This window comes from Adiantum capillus-veneris, chromosome 20, assembly GCF_014529385.1.
Source record: "Adiantum capillus-veneris isolate H3 chromosome 20, ASM1452938v2, whole genome shotgun sequence".
NCBI classification, from domain to species: Eukaryota; Viridiplantae; Streptophyta; class Polypodiopsida; order Polypodiales; family Pteridaceae; genus Adiantum; species Adiantum capillus-veneris.
The window spans coordinates 32,270,848-32,288,677 of record NC_140950.1 but is presented as its reverse complement, the minus strand read 5'-3'; positions in this window follow the sequence as shown (position 1 = coordinate 32,288,677).

Sequence of the window (17,830 nt, the reverse complement as noted above, 5' to 3'; positions counted from 1 at the left end):
TTTATTCAGCCATGCTAATGGCATAGTAGGTTAGCAATAAGTACCATTTCCAAGTTTTTTTCAGGTGGAAATCTTTAGGCTATGAGTAGGTTAGCATGGTCAACTATTGTGACAGTGTGTGTGTGTGTGTGTGTGTGTGTGTGTGTGTGTGTGTGTGTGTGTGTGTGTGTGTGTGTGTGTGTGTGTGTGTGTGTGTGTGTGTGTGTGCGCGCACGTGCACGCGTACATACACGCGTGTACATGCACGCGCATGCATGTACCCATGGGTGTGCAATACATATGAAAACATTTGTACAAAAATTGCAATGATTTCTTCAACAAATTAAAAATTGATGACAAAGAGATGAGTTTAACAACACTTGTGAAGTTGTGGCAAGAAGTAATGCCATATTGTAAATCACCTCGAAGACTGAGATGTCCAAAGGGTACCTTATTAATGATATAGTGCTACAATTTTTACTTTCATTGGCTTCGCAACATATATAGCTATCATAGAATTATGCTAAATGGAAAGTAAGAAAATAGTCTTTCAAGCTACAATGTAGTACAACTCAAGCTTGTGTATACTCAAGGCTCTCTTGGTTTGCATCCATCACTCTTCTTCTCATTTTATCCTCATATGCCCTCAATCTGTTGAAGAGTAGAGTGACTTATTATTAAAAACAACAATTTTTGTTTTGCATAGATAAAATATTATGTTCGTGTGTGTGTGTGTCTGTGTGTGTGTGTGTGTGTGTACATGTGAGAAGGAGAGAGAATGATAAAAGACAACAAAGCTGCAATCCGTTTCCTCCTCTTTTGGCAATACCTTTTTTTTATTTAAAAAATCAATGCCTAGGATGGAGTTGTGTGTGTGTGTGTGTGTGTGTGTGTGTGTGTGTGTGTGTGTGTGTGTGTGTGTGTGTGTGTGTGTGTGTGTGTGTGTCCAAAACTTCTTTTGTTTGGTGTGCATGAGAGCTAGAGGGAAAAGTTTTTAGAGGGTTGGGAAAGTAGTTTCCCATCTTTTGTCTTTGTTTTAAAAGAACAAGGTGAGGGATCATGAGGGCCTACCCCAATGGAAGGATTTGTGAAGGTGCTTTTAGGAAGTAGGAAGAGGGGGGCATTGGAATGTGTTTTTGGATTTTAGTGGCAGTAGCAAGCAAATAATGGAGTGGTCCGACCAGAATGAGAAGTTAGTGCCTGTTGTTATGTTAATGAAGGAATTTTTAGTCCAAATGTGGTCCAAAGTTGAATCGTAGATTGTTGTGCTTTGGGTTATATGCTATGTGTGGAGAGAAGGTTAGAAAGTGCAAGGTATTCAGGGGTTTGGTAGTTAGCATTGATGTTGAAGTCACCGAGTAAAATGGTAGGGGTGTGTTGGAGGTGAGGTGTGAGTAGTGTGGTCAATGTTTGCAGGAGCAAGGGAAGTGGAGTTGACGGTCTGCGGTACAATGTTATCAACGTTATTGGTGGACTATGTGGTGTGCTGAGGAGCTCTATAATGCATTCTATTTCATTTTTGGAAATGATGTTGTGGTGTTGTAGATGTATGTTTTTCTTTGATGTGAAGAGGGATACTCCCATGGGGCCAGTTGTTTGAGTGTGTGTGTGTAACCGTGTATGGCCACTGTATTAGGATGTTGTAGTTTCGCTTCTTGGAGACAAAGAATGTGGGAGGCCACTAAGAATATTATCATGAATAAGGTTGTTGTAGTGTTTCTTTAGGGACACAATGTTAAGAGATTTTATTATCAAGTGATTGCCGGGCAAAGAGTGGAGGTCAAGCTGTGACGGTTGCCAAGTGGCATGTGTTTTGAGGCGGTGTAGCTCCGTTAGAACTGTTTGGTCTACTTTAATATGGTTGGAACTTAAGGAGGTAAAGGTTGTTGGGATCTCTTACACGGGAGAGGGCACTGTACACAAGGCCATGACTTCGAATGCTGGTTGGATCAAAATCCAAGGTGTCCAATGTCAAGCCTTGTGCACGGTGTATGGTTCCAACAGCTGCACGTTGAATTGGGAATTGTGTTCTAGTAATAGTGTTCAGGAAGTTCTTTCCTATTTGAAACTCACGTGCTATTTTTTGGATTGGTGTCCATTGTCTATCTATTGATGTAATGTATAGTTTTTGGTTTTCATATCTAGTTTTTTGGCCTACTTTAGTGGTTTGAAAGTGAATCCAAATAATTTGTGTCATGGAGTTTTCCATTATTGCTTTGAATATACCGTCGGCTCTATTGACTAGGCCATCTAGAATGTCAATATTTCTAGCACAAAGTTCTATAATTAGGCATGGTTTTAAGTGAAGTTTTTTGTGAGACCTGCTGTTAACTTTGGATCTATTGGTATTTGAATAGTTTTGCTGCAAGTTTTTGCCCTTGTGTCTTGTGCTTCAATAAGTAGTGGTGTCCCTATGGTAGTGTTGAATATATGTTGGTTGTGTAGGTATTTATCTTTGTTCACATAGTAAAGGTGGGAGACCATGGTTGAATGAGGTATTGTGCGCATGTAATGCGTATTGATGAACAAAATGTCTTTGTTGGTGTGTTTTGAAACGCGTATCCTGTTGAGTATGTCGATGAATGTCTTATTAGTTTGTCTCATGGTGATTGTTAACTCATAGCACTTTATGCGGTAATTCCAAAAAGATGGTGAGATAGCTTCGCAATTGAGGTTTTTTGGAGAAAATCCAAGAGTCACGCACTGGACTAGCTTGGCAAAGATCGCCGCACAAGACAACATCAACACCACCGAATGGAAGGTCGTAGTTGTTTTTTAATGCGCACAGACGAGAGTCTGCCATAGCGAAGACGTTGGACTAGCTTGGCAAAGATCACTGGACTAGCTTGGCAAAGATCACCGCACAAGAAAACATCAACACCACCGAATGGAAGGTTGTAGCTGTTTGTTAATGCGCACATACGAGAGTCTGCCATAGCGAAGACATTGGTTCCAATCAGGGAGACTTCATCAAAAACGGCTAGTTGTAGGTCTCGATAAAGCAGTTGCAGTTCATTCAGCCTCTCATACAATAGGGAAGTGTTAGATGATGTGAGTAGTGGCAAGTGAGGGCCGAGTGGATAGTGGTTCCACCAATGTTAAAAGCAGCCTTGCCCGTGTATGCCATTAGCAAAGCTTTTGTAGTTGTTGGGTTGGAATGTGATCTATGGTTAAGCATTGTTCTCTCGTGGGGAGGGTTTGTGTTTATGAACATAAATTCTCGAGCTGCGTTGTAGAGAGGTAGAAAAAGTGCAATATATACTACTTGTTGTGAGCTTATTTTCTCTGTGTTTAGTATTGTGTTTCCTATGTTTTGAAGTCTATCAAATGTAGTTGCATTGTTTTCAATGCAAGAGTCAAATTGTTCTTTGATTGCTTTGGTGAGTGTGTTATCAAAATTTTTTATATTTGAGGTGCAATAGGTAGCTGCTCCATATGCATTTAAAATGTATTGTATATCTGAATTCGCATCCCATAGCTTTGAAATGGTTGGATTGAAATTATTTGTGTAAATATCTTTGATATTTCTTTTCAACAAAAGTGTTGGGCATGAGATTGTGGATGATATAGCTTCGATGTAATCCTCAAATCAAAGGTCCATAGATAGGAGCCACTGTTCGAATGTAATATTTTCTTTATAATCTAGTATTTGTAGATTATCTTTGATTTGTTTGTGTTTCTTTCTTTTGTATTGGATATTGTTATGTGGAGAACGACAGGGTTCTAAAATCATAGTGAAAGGCATCGGGTAGCGAGGAAAGTCAAAGCGGCATCCCTTGCGTTTTCTGAAGCAAGGCTTCCTATGCTTATGTGTTTGAATTTCTTGTAAATCTACAGGAAGAAGCATGGAGTTAGTTGTTATGTACTTGTCAATGAAATCCACAACATCTTCGTTGGGATCTTTCCCATAGGTAGGAGCATTTTCTATCCATAGTAGCCCATGATCATGCTGGCTACCTCGGCTCTGAAACTCGATTACAAAAAAGTAATCTTTGAGTTTTTCTAATATGGTTATATCCTTGGCTAGCAATTTCTTCATCCCATTAAACCGGTTCAAGTAAAAGCGAGATGTTGTTACAAGGTCGGCTTAGACCAAATCTCGTATGTATGACGCTTCTGTTTGTTTGCTTGCACGCATGATGGGGTTCAGCTTAGTTAGTGCTCTAATCAAAGGCTTTCAATGTTTCTCAGCCCGCAGAAAATGTGATGAAGAATGGTTGTGGTCCAAGTTGTCTAATCATAGTGAAGGCGTTTTTTTTTTAGTTTTTCCTTGTAGTCAGGTGATGTTCGCAATGCCTCAAAGTCATGATATTCAAGTTGGGAAGACAAGACCTTCTCAGTGTTAGTATCTCCAACAACTTGTGCGGCCACTAGTGTATTGTAGTTTAGCTTGCCTTTCCACATACGCATCCAAATGGACCCCAAGATTTTTGAGTCATTAGTTTGACTGTTTTGAAAAAACGATTCTCTAAATTTAGTAAGAACCTTCTATCACTATGCATAAGCTCCCATTGAGCCACATGTTGATATTTATGCTTAGCAAGTGTATGGTATTTACGGGGCTTACCATAGAAAATAGTAGGGAAACTAAGCTCTTCACAGTATTCATCTTTGAAAATACTCAAAGGACTATTTCCCTCGACAGGAGCTACAAAGAAGATTTTGTCATTGTGATCCACTACTTGTTGCGATGACTCAATTCCATGGAGCATGACATCTGTAGCTAGATCATCTTCTTTTGATGGTTGATTGTTGTCGGCAAAATCATCAGGCAAAGGACAATGAAGTCTATGGAAATGGCTTAGCCACTCGCTGTTTAGAGTAATTTTTTTGTTCTTGTATAAAGATATTTGCAATTGTTGAGCAATGGCTTTCATTGTAAGCAATGGCCGAACGACCCCGGAAAGGTAGCAATGATTGTATTGTAGACGAAGCTTAATACCCACTAATATCGAGGCTTCATCATGAATAAACCTTGGCAATTTTGTTGTGTTTTCACCAAGGATGCCAAAACATTAACAACGCTACATCGCAACCCAAATTGACCATCGTATGTAAGCTCCCTAATTTTGGTGAAAGGTAGCCTAGGACTTACAAGGCGGCTTTCTAAATGATTTAGCTTCTCTACTGTAGCCAAGGGGAGGTTTAACCCTATGGAATTCAATTGGGTGAGCAGTGCACCATGTTCTTGCCTTTTATGGCCGCATGAAGTACAAACATATTTTTCATGTATCTCATTGTTTCTAGACTTCCCAAGTGCCGACATACGCCCTTTTCAAGCTAATTGCAAAAAAAACATTAAATGTCCACATTTATAACATTGATATATAGGAACATCATTCGTTGTTTCTATGTACTGTTGTATAGCTTTTTTTGGTAGGGAGGCTTGTTCAATGTTTATGTTGAAGGGAGGTATGGGGTGAAAAGAAAAATTTAAGTTTTTTAATTTTTGATGTTATTGCACCTATTTCTAGGATGGTTCTATCACCCAAGCAAGCAAATTGCCTCATGATGGAGACAGGGACTTTATTCAGTTGCTGGAAAAGCAAAGCTTTTAATGATTCCGTCTCATTTTTGTCCCGGGTACGATGTTTGCATTTTTGTGAGCATCGGTTGTCCCCCAAGTAAAAAAATAGGTAACCACTTCTATCAACAATGATGATTTTGTGCAATGTCGTTGGATCGGCTCCACTATTGAATGTTGTGTTTTCGGGTGAAGTTATTGGCACACGGTAAATATGGACATCACATGCAATACTAAATCTAAAGAAGAACACATGGATAATATCAAGCGCAATACCAATAGATGATGTATGGCTGTTTAATACTTGGGTCAAAATGGAGTAATCATGTCTACTAAAAGCCAAATGCGCTAGAGAAGGTGTGATCATTGGCGTTTGCTCCAATGATACTCTCACTGCGTCTATCATGATGTTGGTGATTTTTTATGAGCGCGATTTTATTATTTTATTGAGCACGAGGAAAACATTATTATTCCATGGGTGATTAGCAAAGAAAGCACTATCAATATCATTCTGAATGAGTTGTCCAAAAGATGCATTATGGTTGGTTGAGGAACCCATGTATGTGCAATTTTCGCCCCCCTTGGGCTATGGGGTGGAAGGAAGACAAGTAAATGAAACATGCACACACACTGTGTGTGTGTGTGTGTGTGTGTGTGTGTGTGTGTGTGTGTGTGTGTGTGTGTGTGTGTGTGTGTGTGTGTGTGTGTGTGTGTGTGTGTGTGTGTGTGTGTGTGTGTGTGTGTGTGAGAGAGAGAGAGAGAGAGAGAGAAAGAGAGAGATGGGAATTTACAAGATGAGCAATGGATGAAAGCAATATAATACAAAGAGTTTTTTTCTGCGAGGAGGTGATGGAGCTTCAATGTTGTAGAGGAGCGCTACTTTGTCTCTTTGACAAAAGATGTGATGAGGCCTAACTTGTTGACGGTGAATTTGCCAATTCGTACAAGGGGGGCTAGTAGCTCACGTGCATCCAGCACATCAGAAGCATATAAGTCAACAAAGTTTTTGTCAAGATGCAATACTTTGTTGACTATGTCACCTGCTAAGGAAGCATCAATTGGGGAAGCTTTGTTGGCCAAAATCTTTCCTTCAAGCTTGGGCATCAAAACAATAGTTGCAGATTTTGAGCAAATAGAGCAAAAGTCCGCCTCTTGTTGGTGATGAATCTTAGTAGATTTGCATTGACCGCAAAAACGTTCCACCAAAATTGAGTTCACATTCACAAAGTGCAATGTGTAGTCACCTATGTATAGGCACTTGAAGAGTTAGAGCTTTCTTGAGTTATTATGGTGAAAAAGGAAAAGCAAGATCAATACTTACTTCTTGATTGTGACCAACATCAAGAATATGGGCCTTATATGCTTCCTCAAAACAATACTTGAGACGAGAACTTTTGATGTGTGCTAGGATAGTAATATACAAGACTGAGAGTGTATTGCTCCAACCTATGAAGGAACCTATGTTTCGTGCAACAAACATAGGATGCACATCGGTCTCAAGAGCACAAAATATAGCGTGGTAATCATCTTTGCGTGCATTCATGAAGATAAGTTGTGACGGCAAGAGAGGGAAAATATTAGAAAGCTGAAAATCTATAGAAGGGCGAAGATAAGTAAGCCTTACAGTGGCACAATCCTCAGCTGCTGGCCCATCTGCAACAACAAGATCACCTTGGGAAAGACCAGATTTTGAAGTGCTAGCATGGCCCTGTATAACAACAAAAGCTACAGTTCCAAAGTGTGTGCAGGTGCCTTGTGCATGCAAGGACTGTGTCTCATCCAAAAATTCACGCACTTTTCTCTCTGGGTAGAAACTAAGGCTGACTACAAAAGGCTTTGTATTTTCTACAATCGTGGAAGCGTTGAAGAATAGTACATAAGGAGATGTGCAACCATCTGACTTAGTTTTTTCGTTTACAGTTACATTTTCAATGTGGACAAAGTCTCCTACAGTAAGGGTGTCAATGAATTGCTCAATAAATTGATCGCTACACCACAAGTGATGGTGTCAGTGTTGAGTGGGTCAACTAGGTCTGCCTTAAGGTAACGCATATACTTAGCGACTTATGGTCTTTGTTTGTAGGTTCCATATCGGTTAAGTATGCACCCCTCAAAAGCAAAACGAGGGCAAGTTTCAGTGATGTGCAATAGAGGGATCTTAGTGGGAAAATAAGGCACAAGAGAAGATGAACCAACGGGAATTACATTCTCATGGTAACACTCACTAACAATATATCAATCTGGTTTGGCACCCTCCACAACGCTCTCTTTTTTTGCAGCTGCAGGCGGTGGTCCCCCTAGAAAAGGTTTGGCTGCCACAACAAAAAACAAAACTCGTAAGGGTTGGGTACAATAGTAGATTATCTATGCGGTGCAAGCAAGCCTTACTTAGTTCCGTTGTTGACTCGCACGTCTTGAAAAGTGTATGTGCTATTGCACTAGTTTGATCTACACGCTTGAGGGATTTGGACCCAACGCCAAAAGAAGAAGAAACATCAACCTTAGGCAGAGGCTCGAAGCGCTCCTTGTGCGGAGTGGAGACACATGATCAAGAATGAGGCCACTATCACGTCCCAAGAATGATGGCGGCTGTATCACGGTGCACTATCTTGTGTAACTCTATAAAAATAGAAAGGAAAATCACATTATTGTCAAGCGTACATCAAGAATTTTCTATAAGTTAGCAAGCTATTGAGTCACCATTATTGTCATAAAATCTAATATCTAACCAACCCAAATGATTTTCTCATATTAAATTGATCACTTAATGCGGGAGAATAAATGGGAACAAGTGTTAAGATATAGATATGTGCTTATAGATCTATCTCAACACGGGGCCAATGGTAAAGGGGCCCAAATTAGAGATGGTCTATCAAAGAGCAAGGCTAACCAATGGAGCATAAGACCTTAGGGTTAGATTCATTGAAGACCTCCAATAATGTGTGTAAAAGTCCTTTGACCTTAGGTAAGCTAGGGCTGAGCTTAAGGCGAGAACCCGGCCCAAGCTCGAGGTGCTTGTCGTGCTTGAGGTGCTTGTCGTGCTTGAGGTGCTTGATTAAGGTGCTTGAGGTGCTTGACCTGCTACATGCTTGATGTGCTTGACTTGCTACTTGATTAAGGTGCTTGAGGTGCTTGACCTGCTACATGCTTGAGGTGCTTGACTTGCTACTTGATTAAGGTGCTCGAGGTGTTTTGACATGCTTGCCCGAGATGCTTGTGGGAACACCCCTAGTTCAAGTGCATTGTCATGCTTGATGACTAAGATGCTTGAGCACCAAAAGTCAAAAGTATCCCTACAAGAGGGGGGGCGAGCTCTTTTCCTAGGGGATAGAAAGAGAACACACACTCACACACACAAGGAAGGCCCAAGCTTGAAGAGGCAGCAGGGACACATGTCAGGCCCCTACCTATGTTACCTTCATGAGATGCCTGAAGCCTATTGGTTGGCCACCCAAGGGTTCCAATAGTAATTTAGGAGATTTAATTAATTGATTTAGCATTTATCTAGCCCTCTCCCTCAAAGGGTAAAGGGGGACACTTGTCTCAAGGCTACCCCTACTGCTTGTAATGCCTCCTGCCTATGATTGGTTAGCCCTGGAGGGGTCCAATGAGCTTCAATCATGAGCTACAAGGGGGGGTCGACCCAAGCAAGCTAGGGGGTTGCTTAGGGGGTATACTTACCCACACACACTCACAAACACTCTCATTGTGTGCTACGCAAAGTGCAAGAGCTCCCTCTCCAAGCAAGTAGAGGTTGAGAGCCTACACCAACACTCTTGGCTATGGAGTGCAAATCCAACCAAGAGCCATGCTTCAATGCTTAAGCTTGCCATCTCCTTCTTCTTCATTACTATGCTATTATGTATGCTAGCAACAAGAGTTATGATAAGTGAGGAACTAATTCTTTCTCCTACGAAATGTTTCTTCTTCCTCTTCCCTACCCTCATTCCCTGCTAGCTCTCTCCACCTTCGAAGGTGTTTGAGGTCTTGGGACTGAGGCTTGGGATAGCTAAAGCTTTCTTCAAGTTTATGTTATGTTTGTGATGCATGAAGCTTTCCATCTTCATTGCATCACCTAGGTCACAAGGAACACAAAGACTGTATTGTAACAAGTCTCTCTTAATGGGAGAAATCATAATACAAATGCCTATTGGAGGGGGGACCGGCTCCACATAAATCCGGTCCTCAACTGTTGTCATGTTCTCTAAATTCTCTCTCTTGCAAAAGTATTGTTCATGCCAAGTTAACTAATTGCTATGATTATGTTGCTATCTTCAATTATGTTCACCCATTATGCTCACAAAGTTATTTCTCAAAAGTACTATCATTAATTTCCGCTACTCTCAAGTTAAATAGGCCAATTCCATTACATTGGTATTAGAGCATTTGGTTTCTCTTTTCTTTCTTAAGAAGAGAGGTCCTTAAGTAGCCTATAAATGGTTGATGTTGTTAATTATAATAGGGTAAGTGGACTTGGGATCTATTATCGGTTTTGTTGAGCCCACTATGTGGGGGATGGTGCACACCTCGGGAGCTTTGGACTTAATAATGGACTCTTTTTAGACTTTCCTACGGCTTTACCATTATTGAGCCATAAGAAGTCCGAAAGGATCTAGTCCTTGGCAACTTTGCTATGTTAGACCTACTCCTCTACTCTCCACTTCGAGCCGTGGATGTAGATACTTAAGTGCCGATTTTCAAAGGCTAAGAGGAGTGGCAACTAAGGTTTTGAATTGCCAAAGCATATACTAAGTACATACATAAATTTTGTTAACATGGCTTACAATAATCAAGAGAGTAGAATGAACATTGATAGCTTTGATTTTGCACATGAAGGTGCTAATGATGATGCTCCCATGTTTGTGAATTATCTCGTCACTAGGTTGCAGCAAGCTATGGTCAACCCTACTTTGCAAGCCGAAGTTACTCAACAACTTCGTGCTTATGGAATTTCCCTTCCTCTCCAAGAGGAGAGAGAGCTTAGGAGGCCTCTTGAAGAGACCCCCAAAAGAAGACTCTCTCCCATTCGAGAGGAGGAATCCAAAGAGCAAGAAAGCAAGGAAAGTTTAAGTTCCTCTGAAGATGTGGCTCCACGAAGACGGCGGTCTAGACGATCGCCTACTCCTCCCAAGAGGAAAAGATCAACACATAGTCCTTCTCCTCATCACTCTAAAAGGCAAGAGAGGAAACAAAGGAAGAAAAGGGCTAGGAAGAGGTCACCCTCTTCTCCTTCTTCTTCACCTTCCTCCTCTTCCGATGAAAGTTATGGCTATTCTCCTAGAGAATACAAGAGGGGAGGACATCGCAAATCATTTCCTGCATGGCGAAGGTCACAAAAGCTAAATAAGTTCAAGGAGGGAGGAAAGAGTATCTCTTTTCTCACCTATGATGGCACCTTCGGTGCTACCGACAAAGTGTTGGCCTTCATCCAGCAATTTGATGCGGCCTTTGGAGATGAGGGCTTCACAGAGTCCTCCAAGCTACGCCATGTAGCTATGCACTTCCAAAAATCAGCTCTTCAATAGTGGGCTAGCCTCCGTGGAAATGGTGAAGCCCCAAAGACATGGAAAACTCTACGAGTTTCCATCATGAAGCAATTCCTTGCAAGCGATGCAAAGGACAAAGTGCTTAACGAATGGCGCAGCTTGAAGATCCTCTCCCATGAGTCTATCCACAAATATGTAGACAAGTTTTGGGATTTACATCTCAAGGCTACTGTCTTTCAAAAGATAGACTTTGCCGAGCAAAGGCAACAATTATGTGCAGGATTACCTGAAGAGATGGCCGAATACATCAACTCTCAATGGCCTGGTACTATTAGCAAAGTAATCCATCACACTATGGTTGCTTCACGCATCAATTTCCATCAAGGGGCTAGACGTAATGTCAAGCTCATGGAAAACAAAGATAAAAATGATGCAAAGGGAAAAACCAATGTTCAAAATACTTCCCAATCCAATTCCAACAACAACAACAATCAGTCCAAGGAGAAGGGAGTTTACAAAGGTAAAAACAAACTCTCTCCTGAAGAGCTTGAAGCTTTTCGCAAGGACCATAAGTGTTTCAAGTGTGGGGAGCAAGGACATGCCTATCGTTCTTGCCCCAAGAAGAATGCTCACAATGAGACTCCTAGGGCTTCTACCATCGAAGCTCCAAAAGAGGATGCTCATTGCAAAGGATCATCACTTTCCTATGCTTGGGGAAAGGTAAGAGAGCATGATGCCTTTATCTTGTTTGACCCTGGCTCTACTCTCAACTTCATATCAATAGAGTTGGCCACCAAGTTGGGCATTCAATCTTTTGAGATGGGAGATATAGTAGTGGCTGATGCAGCTTTCAAGGGACAACAAGCCTCCGTTACTCCCTTGATTGGTAAGTTGAGGCTTCATGTCCAAAGCTATGTCGACAAAGAAGACTTCTTCATCTCTCCTCTCCAACATGAGGATGTTATCCTAGGGGCACCATGGTTTGATCGCATGGCTGCCAACCTGAAGTTCCCTGAAAGGAAAATCTACTTCACCTATACAGGGGAAAGAACATGTATATAGATGCTACTGAGCGTGGTCGCACTATTCCACTTGTAAATCCTCTTGCTTTTGATAAGTCAATGAAGAGCTCAGTTTCTGCGTACATGATTTTTGTCAAAGAGTCTCTAAAAGATACTAATGTTTCATCAAATGTAAATAATGGGAATCAAGAAGATTTAGACTTGTCTAATTTTCTAAAAGGATTTCAAGATGTGTTCATCGATGATATCCCTATGGACTTACCTCCAAAATGAGGGGATGATGACCATCGCATTGAGCTCCTTCCTGGAAGCTCACCACCTAACAAGCCTCCTTATCGAGTCTCACAAGCTCAACAAGAGGAGATCATGAGGCAAGTACAAGAACTGGTAGCCAAAGGGATGGTGATGCCTAGTTCCTCTCCCTTTTGTTCTCCAGTCCTTTTAGTGCAAAAGAAATATGGTACATACCGTATGTGTGTGGACTATCGAGCACTAAACCATATCACTATCAAAAACAGATTTCCCGTACTTTGGGTAGAAGATCTGTTTGATAAGCTACAAGGCTCTACCTACTTCAGTAGGATTGACCTTAAGAGTGGCTATCATCAAATAAGGATAGTGGATGAAGATATCTTAAAGACCGCGTTTCGCACAACGTTTGGTCTTTATGAATATCTAGTCATGCCTTTTGGCTTGACTAATGCACCAGCTACGTTCAATCGTTTGATGGAGAAAATTTTTAGACCATATCGTAAATTCACTGGAGTGTTCTTTGATGATATCATCATCTACTCCAAGTCTTTGGAGGAACATAAGCAACATCTCCAAGTGATTTTTCAAGCATTGAGGGAGAACAAGCTTTATCTCAACCAAAAGAAAAGTGAATTCTTCCTTCAAGAGATTCAATACCTAGGTCATATTATCTCTAAAGATGGTATCCAAATGGATCCATCAAAGTTAGAGGTAATAAAAGCATGGCCTAACCCAAGAAATCTACATGAGCTAAGAAGCTTTGTTGGTATGTGCTCATACTATAGACGCTTCATAGCAAAATTCTCTCAAGTAGCAGGATCACTACACGACTTAACTAAGAAGAACGTTAAGTTTGTATGGACTGCATTTTGCTTTTGAAAGGCTCAAAGAGAAACTTACTTCCCAACCAGTCCTCGTGCTTCCGGATCTCTGAAAGCCATTTGAGGTCCAATGTGATGCTTGTGTTGATTGCCTTGGAGCAGTTTTGCTTCAAGAAGGGCATGCCATAGCATATGAGAGCCAAAGGCTCAATATTGATGAACGAGTCTTGGGCATTTATGAGAAAGAGCTTTTAGCTGTTCTACATGTCCTAGACACATGGAAGCACTACCTATTGGGGACTCCATTTATCCTACGAACCGACCACCAAAGTCTCAAGTATTTCATAACGCAAACCAAGCTTTCCGACAAACAAATGAGGTGGGCTAATTTTCTTTCGCAATTTAATTTCCATATTGCTCACATAGCTGGTAAGCACAATCAAGTTGCCGATGCACTTTCACGATGACCAACTACTGCTGATAAGCACAGAAGAGCCTTAATGTTCAAAGAAAATGATTGGGTCTTACGCAAGTTTCCTAAGGCTCGATTAAGGCAAACGAGGAGCAAAAATCCTACGGGCCATCAAAAGTATTATGCTAAACTAGCAAAAAGATACTATGGTCCTTTCCAAATCTTGAAGCCCATCAATGAGACGGCTTATCAACTCAAGTTGCCCAACCATTGGCTCATACACAATGCCTTTCATGTAAGCCTACTTAAGCCCTACAAAGGAGAGCCACCAACTGAACCAATCATTGAAGACCCTCCCGAAGTTGAAGACCAAGAAGAGGTGCTACAACCCGAAGCTGTCCCTTGGCATGAAGACAAGGTACTACGACATGGTAAGATTATCCGACGATATCTTATTAATTTCAAAAATTATCCTTTTGAAGATGCTAGATGGATGCAAGGAGTACAGCTTAAGGATAGTATGAACCTTGTCAATGCTTACAATGCTACATTAGAGTAAGCAAATGTACAAATTTCTTTTAAATGACTCATGTTTTTGTCTTATAAGACTAATCCTCTTTTTAATTGTGCACAAATTAGACTCGTATGCATGCTTAGAATCATGTTTGTGATGACGACGTCTCTCAAACACCAAGTAGCATTTGTCACTCTACTTTGGGAGAATGAAATGGACTAAAGAGCAGACATGCTTGCGGCAGCTATGTCTCCCATGCACCAAATGGATTAGTATTCCATCTTGGAAAGATGTCGTAGGGTAAAAAGGGATCCTCTACCCGCTAAGTAAGATTGACTAATGACTAAGGCTTTATCTCTTCTACCTCATAGTCGAGGACGACTATGAGGTAGAAGAGAGAGGTAATGTCATAAAATCTAATATCTAACCAACCCAAATGATTTTCTCATATTAAATTGCTCACTTAATGTGGGAGAATAAATGGGAACAAGTGTTAAGATATAGATATGTGCTTATAGATCTATCTCAACACAGGGCCAATGGTAAAGGGGCCCAAATGAGAGATGGTCTATCAAAGAGCAAGGCTAACCAATGGAGCATAAGACCTTAGGGTTAGCTTCATTGAAGACCTCCAATAATGTGTGTAAAAATCCTTTGACCTTAGGTAAGCTAGGGCTGAGCTTGAGGCGGGAACCCGGCCCAAGCTCGAGGTGCTTGTCGTGCTTGAGGTGCTTGTCGTGCTTAAAGTGCTTGTCATGCTTGAGGTGCTTGATTAAGGTTCTTGAGGTGCTTGACCTGCTACATGCTTGAGGTGCTTGACTTGCTACTTGATTAAGGTGCTCGAGGTGTTTTGACATGCATTGTCATGCTTGATGACTAAGATGCTTGAGCACCAAAAGTCAAAAGTATCTCTACAAGAGGGGGGGCGAGCCCTTTTCCTAGGGGATAGAAAGAGAACACACACTCACGCACTCAAGGAAGGCCCAAGCTTGAAGAGGCAGCAGGGACACATGTCAGGCCCCTACCTATGTTACCTTCATGAGATGCCTGAAGCCTATTGGTTGGCCACCCAAGGGGTCCAATAGTAATTTAGGAGATTTAATTAATTGATTTAGCATTTATCTAGCCCTCTCTCTCAAAGGGGAAAGGGGGACACTTGTCTCAAGGCTACCCCTACTACTTGTAATGCCTCCTCCCTATGATTGGCTAGGCCTGGAGGGGTCCAATCAGCTTCAAGCATGAGCTACAAGGGGGGGTCGACCCAAGCAAGCTAGGGGGTTGCTTAGGGGGTATACTCACCCACACACACTCACAAACACTCTCATTGTGTGCTATGCAAAGTGCAAGATCTCCCTCTCCAAGCAAGTAGAGGTTGAGAGCCTACACCAACACTCTTGGCTATGGAGTGCAAATCCAACCAAGAGCCATGCTTCAATGCTTAAGCTTGCCATATCCTTCTTCTTCATTACTATGCTATTATGTATGCTAGCAACAAGAGTTATGATAAGTGAGGAACTAATTCTTTCTCCTACGAAATGTTTCTTCTTCCTCTTCCCTACCCTCATTCCCTGCTAGCTCTCTCCACCTTCGAAGGTGTTTGAGGTCTTGGGACTGAGGCTTGGGATAGCTAAAGCTTTCTTCAAGTTTATGTTATTTTTGTGATGCTGAAGCTTTCCATCTTCATTGCATCACCTAGGTCACAAGGAACACAAAGACTGTATCGTAACAAGTCTCTCTTAATGGGAGAAATCATAATACAAATGCCTATTGGAGGGGGGACCGGCTCCACATAAATCCGGTCCTCAACTGTCGTCATGTTCTCTAAATTCTCTCTCTTGCAAAAGTATTGTTCATGCCAAGTTAACTAATTGCTATGATTATGTTTCTATCTTCAATTATGTTCACCCGTTATGCTCACAAAGTTATTTCTCAAAAGTACTCTCATTAATTTCCGCTACTCTCAAGTTAAATAGGCCAATTACATTACAATTTTCAAACTCCATCAAACATCACTAGATTCATCGCACATGGGTTCGATGTTGTCATCGTAGCCATCGTAATGTCCATCGAGTGGATTTTGCGAGGAGGAAGAGGCATCCATATTAAGAGAGGATGGTAAATAATATTCACACAATTATTACTTGATGTGTTCAAAAGAAGCAAAGGGTAAAGAACATCCTTTAGCTAAAGAATAAATAAGTTCATAGAAACAATACTTCACACAATCAAAAGGATCTTAGGATCAATAAGGGAGAGGGGTGTTTTTGAACTAATTTTTGAAGCAGGAAGACCACTTATATACTGCAACCTCCCTTCTCTTTCTCAATGCTCACTAAGTCTTAAAGGTAACCTACTATCATATCTATTATATGGATTTGACACATTTAGACACATTCAAATGCAAGAGAACATCAAATTCAAAGAAATTAATGAACTAGTGGACAAGTGTGTGTTGGTGATCTAGGGTTCCCACCATGCTCATGCGTTGAACACCATAGAAACAGCGAATGGACAAGCCTAAAATTTCCTCTTGGCAAACTTAGTGAAAAGAAATTTGCATGTTCGACGAAATGATTTTTCCCGAGCTCTTGGAGGGAAAAGAATTACAAAAAACCAGTGCTCGTGTGTCTTGTCTTAATAGCGTGCTGGTTTCAATCTCAAAAATGCCAGTTGGAGGGCGTGATAGTGTTTGGAAAAAAAACCATTTTTCAAACAGACAAAAATTCCTTTCCTTGGATTTGTCAAGAGGAAATTTTAGAGAATCAAGTTAATTTTTCTGGTCTATACACTATTTTTCTCTATTTTGGAGCCTACTTTTTTAGCATTTCCTCCTGGCAAAAACAAGGTATTATTTAGTGCTCGAGAAAAATGTGTCCTCGCTTAATATCATGCCGTTTTCAATTTCCAAAGTGCCGGTTGGACGCAAGGGGAAAAGGAGAAATTCCGCCCCAAAGTAGAGGATAATAGTGTAAAAAACTTAAAAAGCAACGTAACTTGTGAAAATCTCCTCTTGGCAAATTTAAGCAAAGGAATTCTGTATGTGTGAAAAATGCTTTTTCTTGAACATTGCTATTATTATAGCTTGCGTATGACGGCTGTGTTGAAGGTGACGTCGTGCTGCCTGCGGTGGGAAGCAAGGCTCAACTTTCAAGTCGTGGCGCAAACTCGTAGAGGAGAGGAGTTTTCTTGCGCCACAAGCATTGTTGGGGGAAAATGTGTCTCAGCTTAATATTGTGTTGTTTTCAATTTCAAAAATGTCGGTCTAGGGCAAGGGAAAAAGGAGAAATTTTGCCACTAAATAGAGAAAAAGAGTGTAAAAACCTTAAAAAAGTTTCCTTATTTTCTAAAATTTTCTCTTGGAAAATTCAAGAAAGGATTCAATTATTCAAGTAATCAGAAGTTCTCGTGTAGGCAAGCTGGGAAAGTCTATACCTAGCTTTTCATTTTAATATGGAGGATAGGAGATTGGAGAAGAAAGATTTGACAGGTAGGCTATGTCGCTTTGTACATGATCAGTAGTGTTCGGGGAAAATGTGGCTCAGCTTAATATCCTGCCATTTTCAATTTCAAAAATGCCGATTGAGGGCACGAGAAAAAGGAGAAATGCCACCCAGAATAGACAAAAATAGTGTAAAAATATTTAAAAATAGCCTCATTTTCTAAAATTTCCTCTTGAAACAAACAAGGAAAGGTGCCAATATTGTCTTCAAGAACATCTAGTGTGTGGAGTTGCGATTGGTCACATAGTGCCTTGATTTGTGTGTGTGAGAGTGTCGTGCAAAAATACTAATTCTCTCTCTCTCTTTCTCTCACACACAAC